This window comes from Pistacia vera, unplaced genomic scaffold (genome assembly GCF_008641045.1).
Source record: "Pistacia vera cultivar Batoury unplaced genomic scaffold, PisVer_v2 Contig467, whole genome shotgun sequence".
Classification (NCBI taxonomy): domain Eukaryota; kingdom Viridiplantae; phylum Streptophyta; class Magnoliopsida; order Sapindales; family Anacardiaceae; genus Pistacia; species Pistacia vera.
Window position 1 is genome coordinate 663114 of NW_022196298.1, and position 13098 is coordinate 676211.

The following is a 13098-nucleotide window of genomic DNA, read 5'->3' on the forward strand; positions in this document are numbered from 1 at the left end:
ATAGGAAGATCCAAATTCATACATTGCGAACTTCTTAGAGATTTGCGACACATTCAAGGCAAATGGAGTGTCGGATGATGCCATCAGGTTTAGACTGTTTCCATTCTCATTAAGAGATAATGCATAGGGATGGTTAATAGCACTAAAAGCAGGAACAATCACCACCTAGAATGAATTGGCACAAAGGTTCCTGACTAAATATTTCCCACCAGCGAAATCTGCAAGGATGAGAAACGACATCACATCATTTTTGCGGGAAGAGAATGAGTCACTTTATGAAGCTTGGGAAAGATATAAGGAACTACTGAGAAAGTGTCCACACCATGGTTTGCCGGTTTGGATGCAAGTCCAAACTTTCTATAATGGGTTGATGATAAATGTGCAAATAATAGTGGATGCAGCATCTTGAGGAGCATTGCCGAACAAGACACCTGAAGAAGCTTATGAGTTACTTGAAGTCCTGGCAAGTAACAACTATCAGAGATCCAATGAGAGAATGCATCTGAAGAAGTCTATAGCTATTCATGAAATTGATGCTTACACAGCCATTTCAGCCCAACTTACAGCACTTCAGAAGCAATAAGGACGTATGTAGGTAAATTCTATTCAAACACCTCAAATGACATATGATTTTTGTGCAGGTAACCATACGAATAATGAATGCCAAGTGGGGAAAACCTTTGCTTTAGCTTCATCTTCATCAGAAAAAGTCAACTATTTGGTAGGGAATCAGAGACAACAGAACAATCCTTTCTCCAACACGTACAATCTTGGTTGGAGAAATCATCCAAATCTATGTTGAGGCAATCAGAATAATCAATGGAACCAAAGAAATGCGCCAAACAATCAAGTTGGGGTGAATCATCAACCAGGGGATCAAAGATTGTCAAAATTGGAGGATATGTTCGGGAAGTTAATGCAAGAGACCATAGGTTTCATGAGTGAGATGAGGGCAAATTTCAGAAACCAAGGGGTGTCCATTCGAAACTTGGAGGTACAAATGGGGCAAATAGCCAAAAAGTTGAATGAGCGACCACAAGATTCCCTACCAAGTAACACAGTGACAAATCTACGAGAACAAGCAAATGCAATAACTTTACGAATTGGAACAGTTTTGGAAGGGGCTGAATAAAAAGGGAAGGATGAGAACCCACCAAGTAAAGCGAAGGAAGAATCCGATGAAGAATTCGAGGAAGAAGTCATGGTTGAAGAGAAGCTAACGAGCAACAGAGATTAAGAACTAAAGAGGGAAGAGAGGCCAAAGCAAAAGAAAGAAAAATTGTCATTTATTGAGATATCACCGGAGTTGGCACATCATACCCCTCTTGTTCCTTTTCCTCAGAGGCTCAGAAAGAAAAATTAGGATAAGCAGTTCACGAAATTCCTTGAGGTATTTAAAAAACTACATATTAACATTCTTTTTGCAGATGCCTTGCAGAAAATGCTGAGCTACACAAAATTCCTTAAGGAAATTCTATCAAACAAAAGGAAGTTGGAAGAGGAGGAAACAGTGATGCTTACAGAGGAGTGTAGTGCCATTCTACAGAAGAAACTGCCACCAAAACTCAAGGATCCAGGGAATTTCACTATCCCTTGTGTTATAGGAGATATTACATTTGATAGAGTGTTATGTGATCTAGGAGCAAGCATTAATCTAATGCCTTTTTCTGTTTTCAAGAGACTAGGGATTGCTGAAGTGAAGCCTACAACCATATCTTTGCAGCTTGCAGATAGATCCATCAAGCATCCAAGGGGCATAGTTAAAGATTTACTGGTTAAGGTGGACAAAGTCATCTTTCTTGCAGACTTTGTCGTGTTGGATATGGAAAAGGACAAGAAAATGACTCTCATCTTGGGATGACCGTTTCTTGCCACCGAAAGAGCCTTAATTGATGTACAAGAAGGGTAATTGCTCTTAAGGGTCCAAGATGAAATGGTGACATTCAATGTCTTTTAGGCCAAGAAATTTCCGTCAGAGTCAGATTCATGCTTTAGTGTAGACTTGGTGGATAAACTTGTAGCAGATGCTATCGAAGAAAACACCCCTCAACTACCTTTAGAAGCTTGCATTGCCCAATAAAAAACAACTGAGATAGATGAGCCGACGAAGAATGAGTGTGCTAGGCTTTTGAAGGCACTTCAACCGATAAACACAAGCCAAGATCAAGAATTTGAAGATTTTGACATAGAAAAAGAAAAGGAAAAGGCAAGAACGGAAGAACCTCCAAAACTTGAACTGAAGTCTTTACCATCTCACCTTAAATATGTATATCTTGGTGAATCGGAATCCTTTCCAGTGATCATCAATGCAAAGCTGAGTAAATTGGAGGAAGAGAGGTTGATTAGGGTATTAAGAGAGCATAGATCAGCCATTGGATAGACCACATCGGACATTAAATGCATCTCTCCATCTTTTTGTATGCACAAGATACTCATGGAAGATGATGTCAAGCCTAGGGTGCAACCACAACGGAGATTGAATCCTTCTATGAAGGAAGTAGTGAGAAAGGAAGTGGTGAAACTTTTAGATGCAAACATCATCTACCCTATTTCAGATAGTCCTTGGGTGAGCCCGGTGCAAGTGGTTCCAAAGAAAAGAGGTATCACGGTAATAAAGAATGACAACAATGAATTGATACCAACTAGGACAGTCACGGGTTGGAGGGTGTGCATCGACTATAGAAAACTGAATGAAGCAACAAGGAAGGATCATTTTCCACTTCCTTTCATCGATCAAATGTTGGAAAGACTTGCAGGGCATGCTTATTATTGTTTCTTGGATGGCTTTCAGGCTATAATTAGATTGCCATTGCTATTGAAGATTAAGAGAAGATGACATTCACTTGTTCTTATGATACCTTTGCTTACAGAAGGATGCCTTTTAGGTTGTGTAATGCACCGACCACATTCTAGCGATGCATGATGTCAATTTTTGGTGACATGGTGGAGCGGTTCATAGAAGTCTTCATGGATGACTTCTCTATTTTGTGTTCTTCTTTTGATAATTGCCTGTCTAACCTTTCATTTGTTTTGCAGCGATGTCAAGATACAAATTTGGTGCTCAACTGGGAGAAGTGTCACTTCATGGTTCTAGAAGGAATAGTACTCGGTCACTGAATTTCAAAGGATGGCATTGAAGTGGATCGAGCCAAAACGAAAGTGATTGAGAAGCTGCCACCACCTACAAACGTCAAGGCAATCCGGAGTTTCCTGGGGCATGCGGGGTTCTATAGATGGTTTATAAAGGATTTCTCCAAAATTTCTAAATCCCTTTGCAATTTATTGATTAAGGATGCCTCTTTTGATTTTGATGATGAATGCATGCATGCTTTTCAAATTCCTAAGAAATTATTAGTGTCTACACCCATTATTGTAGTTCCCAATTGGGAACTCCCCTTTGAATTGATGTGTGATGCTAGTGATTTTGCATTAGGAGTAATTTTAGGACAAAGGAAGAACAAAGTTTTGCATGTAATTCAGTATGCTAGCAAGACACTAACTGATGTACACTTGAATTATACCACTATTGAAAAAGAGCTGTAAGCCGTTGTTTTTGCATTTAACAAATTTCACTCTTATTTGCTAGGTGCTAAGGTGATTGTCTACTCGGACCACTTAGCACTCAAGCATCTGTTGGCAAAGCAAGAGGCAAAACAAAGGCTAATAAGATGGATCCTACTATTGCAAAAGTTTGAATTGGAGATCCGAGACAAAAAAGGGTCAGAAAATGTGGTGGCAGATCATCTATCAAAGATTGAACAACCAGCACAAGGAAGTGATGAGGAAACTCAAATCAAGGAGACATTTCCGGATGAGCAATTGATGAGAGTTGAAGAAGCACATTGGTATGCAGATATTGCAAATTACTTATCATTAAGAGTACTTTCAAGTGGCATGACTTTCCAGCAAAAGAAGAAATTCTTCTTTGACTTGAAATTTTATTTTTGGGAAGAGCCATTTTTGTATAAGCACTGTGTAGATCAGATGATACAAAGGTGTGTCCCTGAAGAGGAAATGGAAAGTATTCTAAGGCATTGCCATGAGAAGGAAGTCGGTGGTCACTTTGAAGGGACTAGAACAGCAGCCAAGGTCCTTCAATCTGGATTTTATTGGCCAATTCTATTCAAGGATGCTTTCCGGGTGGTTCAAGAATTTGAACAATGTCAACGGAGTGGAAATATTTCAAGGAGAGACGAGATGCCATTGAGTAACATTTTAGTCATTGAACCTTTCGACGTTTGGGGGATAAACTTCATGGGCCCTTTTCCTTATTCATACGGGAATTTGTACATCTTGGTGGCTATTGACTATGTGTCAAAATGGGTGGAAGCAGTGGCATTACCATCCAATGATGCCAAAGTGGTGGTTAACTTTATGAGGAAGAACATTTTCTCAAGATTTGGAGTACCATGGGCAATCATCAACGATGGTGGAACTCATTTTTGCAATAGGCAATTTGATGCTCTCCTGCGAAAATACGGAGTAACCCATAGAGTTGCTACACCATACCACCCTTAGACTAGTGGGCAAGTAGAGCTTTCAAACAAGGAGCTTAAAAGAATTCTTGAAAAGACGATTAATGCATCTAGGAAGGACTGGTCACGAAAGTTAGATGATGCATTATGGGCATACCATACTGCATTTAAGACTCCAATTGGTATGTCCCCATTCCGTTTGGTGTATAGGAAGGCATGTCACTTGTCGGTGGAACTTGAACATAAGACATATTGGGCAGTTAAGCAGCTAAACATGGATTTACAAGCTCTTGGGGAAGAAAGAATGCTGAAATCGAATGAACTTGATGAGTTTCATCATGAAGCTTATGAAAATGCTCGAATTCACAAAGAAAAGGCCAAGATGTGGCATGACAAACATATAAGGAAGAAAAACTTTGAAGTGGCCAAAAAGTATTGCTTTACAATTCTAGACTTAGGTCTTTCCTGAAAAACTTAAGTCTAGATGGTCCGAACCCTTCATAGTTACCCAAGTCTACCCATATAGAGCTGTTGAGATCTCCCATGAGGAAAAGGGTACATTTAAGGTGAATGGGCAGTGCTTGAAGCCATACATTGATGGGGCGTTGAGTTGCAAGTAACTGCCCATCAGACTCGACATTCCAGAATGAGATTCCTAGAGAAACTCGAGCTTTCGATTATAAACAAGCGCTTCTTGGGAGGCAACCCAAACATTCTGATTTTTAGTGTTTTTAAATTGTTTTTATGATTAATTGACTTAGGAAATAGCTTAATTTCATTTTCCTGTTGTGTTTTAGGTGATTGATTGAAAATCAGAGTGAAGTAAAAAAAATTTTCCCAGACTTCGCCACGGCGAAGTTTACAATTTGCCGCAGCAATAAACTCACTGCCAGATTCGTATTTTGAGTTCTCAAGTTTCGCCGTGGCAAAGAATGGATTTCACCACAGCGATAAACTCTCGATGATCAAAGTTTTAAAATTTTCTAGATTTCGCCGCGGTGTAATTTCTAATTCGCCGCGGCGAAGTCCAAATTCTATATAAACTCGTATCACTCTCGCATTTTTTCACAAGCAAGCAAAAAGACTCCAAGAACTAAACACTTCCACATTCAATCCAGATCGTTTCTAGTAAACATTCTTCCCACTACTCCACTCCTTAACCCTTATAAACACTAAATCATCTCAATTTTTCAAGGATTGTGCAAGAATTTGTGGAAACCATAGGTTGACTAAAATTTGGGGATATTTCAATTTGGGCAGAAATTGGCAAATTCGAAGGTGAATTCGAGGTCGGCAAGGTACGAATTGGTGTATCTAGCTTTGATATTCAATCAATTTCTATTTATACTTGCTTTATATTTAAGAATTGATTGAAGTGCTTGAGTTTGAATTATTGCGAATTGTGAGGTGAATTTGGGTTGAAAATTGTGGAGTTTGAGTCGTGTGGTTTAGGAAGTGTGGGTTGATAATTTCGAAGTTGATTGATTGCGTTTGGAAAATTGGTGATTTTGGGGTGTAAGTGTCAATTTTGAAAACTTAGGGTGAAGTGAAGAAGTGATTTTGGGTTGTAGAAATTGTGCATTAGTGTTGAATTTTCAAATTGAATCGCTGAGTTTGGGGGTAGATTTTAGTGAACATTATTGAAAAACGAAATGCCACTCAAAGTTGTTCCCAAAGGTAAGGGTAAACAGGTAGATAATAGATTTGTGAATGAGAAGGCTAGGCAGTGTTATGAAGTAGCAATTCAAAGAAAAGACAAAGGTTTTATTGTTGAGAGAGGATTGACCACTGTCAATGCAAACGCATGGAGTGAAGGGAGAGGTTGGGAAATCTTTCTGCGTGAATCGAAGCATTTAGCCATAGAGCCAATTGTAAGAGAGTTTTATGCCAACTTTTTTGAGTGTGAGCCCGGGCATGTATATGTGAGGGGTATTAAGGCACTGTTTAGTGCAAAAATCATTAATGAATTCTACCAAATTGATCCAACTGACCGTGATGAGTATGTAGAATTCAAAGCTAAGGAGATTAACTATGATGAGATTCTTACTATTATTGCAAAGCCAGGAACCTCTTGGGAAATTTTGAAAAAGGGAAGTAGAAGCATAAAAGGGACTAATTTGATCCCCACGGATAGAATTTGGCAATACTTTGTTTGTGCGAGGATGGTTCCAGAAACACACTACAGTTTAGTGGCTTTTGAGCGAGCACTCTTACTTTATGCCATTGCCACTGGAAAGAAGATGGATGTGGGGAATATCATAATGGAGAATATAAGGCATGCAGCCAAACCAGGGAGAGCGAGCTTTGCCTTCCCACATCTCATCATTGAGATTTGCATTAAAGCTGGAGTCAAGAAGGCAGATGATGAACCATTTCTTCATCCTACCCCAATCCTCGACCAAGCCTATTATTTCAAGCTCCTAAAGCGTCCTACTAGTGGAGGAACCAGCTCCAGCTTGAAAAGACCAAGAACCACAACAACTGCCATAACACCTATTTCAACATCCACGACAAAGGAGCTGTTGCAACAAATCTTGGAAAAAGTGAATAGAATGGAACAACGCCAAGATTGGATGGCAGGTCAGATCCGAATGTTGTACGAGATGCAATACAACTGTTGCACCAATCTAGGCATTGATGTATCAAATTTCCAATGGCAAGATTGGCAAGAGGAGGGAGAAGATGATGCCATGGAAGAAGATGATGACGTCGAAGAGGAAGAGAAAGATGATGAATGAAGCTTGAAACACTTTTATTTGTAGTTTCTGTTTTCATTTCTTTTTGTTTTGTAAATTGGAACCGATTTTTCTTTTGTTAGATCGTTAATTTTTGTTGTTTAGATTTTCTGGTTTAGTTTGATAAGGTTGAGATCAGGTTGTAATTTTTTCGTATTAATCAGTGAAGATTTTTAATACAGTGGGCACCATAGATTTTCAATTGTTTTATAGATGATGATGATGAGGCAGCCAAGGAACGGATGTCAGGATGTTGAACGAAAATGAGCCTTCACGGATTAATCAGGGGAGTATCTCGTACCCTTTACTTCTGTTTTTCTATTCTTGAGATGTGCATGATGTGACATTGGGGACAATGTCATTTTAAGTTTGGGGGTAGGAAAATTTGAAAATTTTTATGTTTAGTTTGTTTATGTGTTTCTTCTTATTTTAAGTTCGTTGATTGTTATTTGTTTAGTATGTGGTGTGTTTTGTGTTGTGGTTGCCAATGATGAATTGCATAAGTCTATGATGAGAATAGGATTATTGAGATTTTATTTATGCAAAATGTTAAGCATTGCTTCAAGTTTAGGTTGGTTGATTAACTTTTCTCTTCTAGAGGTTTGTTAAGTGGTTCAACTACCATTTTCATTCTTTCGGCATGCTTAGAAACATTTTATGTGGTTAGGTGAAGTCTTGATAATGTTGGTAGACTCTAGAACCTAGATGAGAAGTGCTTGAGGCGAAATTCTAGGAATAGACATTATTGAGGAAATGATTTAGGCATTTTTCGGAACGTTTGAGCCTATTCAGCCGACCATGCATAAATTTTTCCATAGTCACCCGTTTGAGCCTTATGAGATTATCACTGCCTTATTCTTCTTGTGCAACCAACAATGCCCAAACCTTTCACCCTAAACATGTTTCATACCCGTTAGGAAAATTTCAGACTTCGTGTATTGTATAAAAGAGTTGAGAGGCGTGTGAAGAAGTGTGAAGAACTCTGTTTATAATTGTCACTAAAATTGCTGATTTCCTTATGCATTTCTAGCACAAAAATAAGAAATGCATAAGTTTGGGGGTTGTGGAAAAAAAAAAAAAAAAGAGGTTGTTGAAGTTTGTTTGGATAATGAAATGAATATGGTGTGGATTTTGCTCTTTGTGTTTACATGAGAAAACAGAGCTCTCTTACTTTATTTTTCTTATCCTTTCTTTCGAGCCACTCACCCAAGCCTAACGTTACAAGCCAACAAAGACCTTTTGATCCTTAGTGATGTCTAGTCCTTATTAGTGGCGAGTAGTTTGATACTTAGGCTTATGGAGTCTACCACCATTTGATAAACTTCAAATTTCTGCATAAAATAATCCGAGAAATTGGAAAGTGGATTGAAGTGGGGATTACCTACTTAAGGGGCCGATAGAGAAAGATAGTCAATCAACTTATAACTTCTTGGAGTGTTAAGCATTTTCTCGTAATAATGTTTCAACAATTTTTGAGATTTGCATTAATTCTAGGCATTTCTTTGTGTTTGATTTTGATTCTAAATTTTCCTTCGTCATTTTCAATTTGTTGTCATTTTCTATTTGTTAATTGTTCTTCTTTAGTCGAATTTTGTGCCTGATGCTCAAGGACGAGCACACCTTAAGTTTGGGGGTATTTGATAATCCTAGGATTATACTGTTTTATCTATGCTTTTTGGCTGGATTTTGGATACTTCTTCTTAAATTTGTGCCTGAATTGCAACTTAATTTCATATATTTTATGTTTTAGGCCAAAACGTGCAGTTAGAGCAAAACTGAGCGGAATTGAGTTTCTGGACCCAGAATCAAGCGAATTTCAAAAATCTGGAAAATTCTGATTTGAATTGGAAGCACTATGAAGCTTGTTCCCATTGAGGATCACTAAGATTGAAGATTCAAGAAAAGAAGCAAGTAGAGGGCAGTTTAGTAATTTTAGAAAAGTTAACTGCAAATTTTCAGTTTATTAAAACTGTGCGTTTTAATTGTATTGGTTGAGTCTTAGGGTTTTAGGGTCGACTATTTAAGTGGGACTTGTTCACTTTTAAAGGGGTTCGACATTGTTTGGAGGAAAAGGAGAGAAATTGAAGATTGGAAGCCTTTGGGTTCATCAAATAGGGAAGATTTTATTCTTTTTCCCTTTTTCCAGCATGTTGAACTCTGTTTTTACAGTTCTTCTTAGGATTTGCTTTATTTTTAGTATGAACTAACTCACTTTTGGGTTAGGGTTTTGATGTAATTGGGATTTTAATGTCTAAACTATAAATTGATGTTGCTTTCACATTCTATTGCTTGGATTATGTATTTATTCTTGTTTTAATTGCAATTTAATTGTTGAGCATGATGAGACTAAGAAATGATTCATGTATTAGCTTTTTAGAGTAAATACCATTGATTGATTGAACGCTAGAGATAGGTTCGGAGATCCATGAAATGAATTTAGGATTCGACTTAGCTTAATGGACTTGGAACTATTAACCTTCAATTTGTAGGGTGCGGAAGCTTAGTAGGGATAAGTAGCAGAATATAGCCTGAGAAGGTATATTCTGCAGATTAGGGTGTCTGATTTATAATCCTTGCTTGTGAACTTAGAAGCAACAGAAATCGTGGACTAAACCAAAAAATCCTAGTGAAGTCAAAACCCTAATCGCTTTGTCTTGAATTTATATTTTCTTGTGTTAGGAAACAATCCATATACGCAGCGGAAAACAAACATAATACAAGGATCATTCCCATAGAGCCAAGATCAAAGGTATAATTTTACAGTTTATATTAAAGTAGAAATATGCAGAAAAATTAATCATGAGTTTAGAAAACATATGCACGTTTGGAGGTTCCTCCAAATTTGTCAATGAACGTTTTTGCTACCGACCCAAGTGTAGGATCGAACTCACGTAGTCCACACAAAGATAATCACAAAGAACTAGGGAGGGATTTTCTAGATCCTCCTTAGCTTTAAGATTAAAGAAGAAAAATCAAATGAATTGATTTTGGGCAAAATGGAATATTGCCATGGGAGAGTATTTGGGGTTGCTGTGTTTGTGCTTTTTCAAAGAAAAATAAACTAATGAAAATCTCTCACATTTTACAAATAACATTTTTCTTTTATAGTAATTTTAATGCCCTATTCTCATATGGAATAGGCTTGGGCTCCAACCCAAACACCCCATGTTACCAAACACTCCTAATTAGATATTTTATTTTTATTTCATCATTATCTCAATTAAAATTAAAATTAATATATATATATATATATATAATGATTTAATTAAATATATGCGAACACATATTTAAACGTAATTTCACTTATTGTATTTTTCGAAGAAAGTAATAAAGCACGACCTCACAAATGAAATTCACGCACTAAACCCTCCCCAAAATCGCCCTTGTCACAGAAAAAACGAAAACCACCCGCCGGCGCCTATCTTAAGGAGCGGCGAGGGGCGACCCGGACTCCCGCCTCATCAGACGGTAGTGTATAGGAACCCGATGAACCACCACTGAATCTCTCACGGGTGCGGCGGGTGGCCACAACCAATGAGGGGCCCCAGAGAAGCATCATGCCAGCCGAGAGTGCGAGGCCAAAAGGACGACGGTCAACATATGGGACCTACAATTTCAATCCTTTTTTCATCATCCTGATCCCCCGAGACAAAGTGATAAAAAAGGGCACCCGGCTTACTCGCGAGAGGAGGTAGGCAGGTTCTAACGAATACCTGTAGTATAACACGAATAAGCAACAACGCCTCCCAGTTGCACAGTGGTATCAGTGTCCAGATATAAGGGGCACAAAACCGGAAGAACTCTCCCCCTAAAAACCCAAGGGAGATCCGCGGTCGAGCCCACCAGAGCGAGACACGCGTATCAGCCAAGCAGCACGCGAGAGAATAAAGAGAACGCGGTAGGCGAGGGTCAACCGCACAAGCGGAGCCAAAGGCGGGGCGTGTGAGCCTCAAGCGGAGGAGCACAGGGACCACGGGGGCGGCTGTGGGCCATAGACAGGCTGCGGGCGCAGCCAGAGAAACCGGGGGGGGGGCAGGCCAGAACTGGGGGGGGGGGCGGGAGATCCTCCTACACAGCACCCGGGGGTGCAACCAGGGCGGCCAAACAACCTGGTACAACGAATCAGCACGGCCATGCGACAGGGGCGGGCAACACGATAGACACCTGACAGGATCTGGGCCGTGTACGCAATAATACTAGGCTATGGGACGTTTCTAAATGGCCCCCACCCCCCCCCCATATGTGCTCATACGGGTTCGTCATACAAATTGAAACACTTATACCCCGTCACGGTCACCCTTCTAAGACAAATCATACATATGCAATAAGTAATGATGTATTATAGAATAAAATGCCTTTTATTGATTGATACCAGATACAAAATTCAAGTTATACAAAATTGATTGGCTCTAGGGCAGCTACTCTAACACTTGAGATTGCCTTCAAGTGAATTTAAATATGTTGATGTGTTTAGAACGTCAGCTTAATTGGCTCTGCCAAATCCAATCATTTATTTACCCAACTTAATACAAAGGAAGTGAGTACTGACACCAATCGCGGGATCGATACTGGCACCTCACCTTCTATTACGTGGACTAGTGCACGTGCACACATTCGCAGAAAAACACGCATCAGCTCATAGGACTAAGGGTGCCGACAAAGCGAGAGTTTAGGAGGGAAGAGGTAGTGTGGGTTTGTTGGTTGAGGATATTTCCAAGGTATGCTTGGATCAAATCCTGCGTGAAAATTCTCAATGCTTTCAAAAGCTAAAAGGTGGCTATGAGAAAGAGCTAAGGCTACAAAAGGTGAGAATTAGAGGGACCATGGAAAGAATGGCGAGCATTTGGCCAATTGGGGAATGTTGGCAGGGCATGATTCCAGCAGCCCAAAAACACCTCACAAAAGATGCTAGAAAGGAAAAAGAGTGCTTCAAGAAATGCTGAGGGTGATGCTTATGCCAAAAAGCTCCTACAAGACTTTGGGCTCATCACAACACGGCGGGTTATATCCACAAAGTACCTCATAAAGGTGCCCTTCAAACTCCCTATGAGCTATAGAAAGGTAAAAACCTGCTCTCACTTCATTTTTGGATCCAATGCTACTTTTGAATGATAGAGGAATTTAAGTAAGTTGATTTAGGAGTGATGGAAGTTGTCATTGGTATTCTTCCAATCCACTGCATTCAGTTTAATATCGGTTGTAAAAAAGTTTAGAATCCTTACATGTTTTTAGTGATTATCAGATTTTTCAAGAAGCACAAAAGTAACAGCGACAACACCGTGTGCCCAACAAAAGGTGGGGAACCCTATTAAATCACTTGAACCTAAGCGCACAAAGTGTGCACAATCGGGGCTACAACAACAGATCTACTCAGCAAGATTGATCCATAGATCATCATTGCAAATGAAGGGATAGAGCTTGTTGTGATCTTTGATGAAAGTATTCAAGGAGAACCAAAGAAGAAAAGATCCAAATAGGTAATGGTTACAAGAAGGAAGACAAAAGAAATAACCATCTGTTTATATGCCTCTACAGAGCCAAGAAGGAAAAACACATTGGGAGATGAAAATTAGATTGAGGTCAGGCGGAAATTAGAACAATTTGAAAGGAAGAGGGATGACACTTGTGCCGAGACGGGAAGGATCAACAAGGTACCAAATGGATTAAAAAAAATAAAACAAGTAATTTGGTATGGGCAGGAACAAAGCGGTTGTTGCCCAAGGGAAACTCAAGTGGAGGGAAGTGGACTTTATGAAACTTTTGCCCTTGTTGCAGGACTGAATCACTGCTCTGTTGCGCTGTTTCCTACTGCCTCAAATAAAGGTCCAAAGAGGAGTCAAAACACCTCGGAAGGAAGCTCACTGAGAAGTGATATGAACACCCAATGG

The 13098-nt window shown here is 39.3% G+C and overlaps 1 non-coding gene across 1 annotated transcript; it reads right to left on the reverse strand.

The window, feature by feature from the left end:
- Positions 1-223: 223 nt before the first annotated feature.
- Positions 224-330, reverse strand: LOC116145819. Its single transcript, XR_004130436.1, has one exon. It is a non-coding gene; the product is annotated as a small nucleolar RNA R71 (small nucleolar RNA).
- Between the last annotated feature and the right edge of the window lie 12768 nt (positions 331-13098).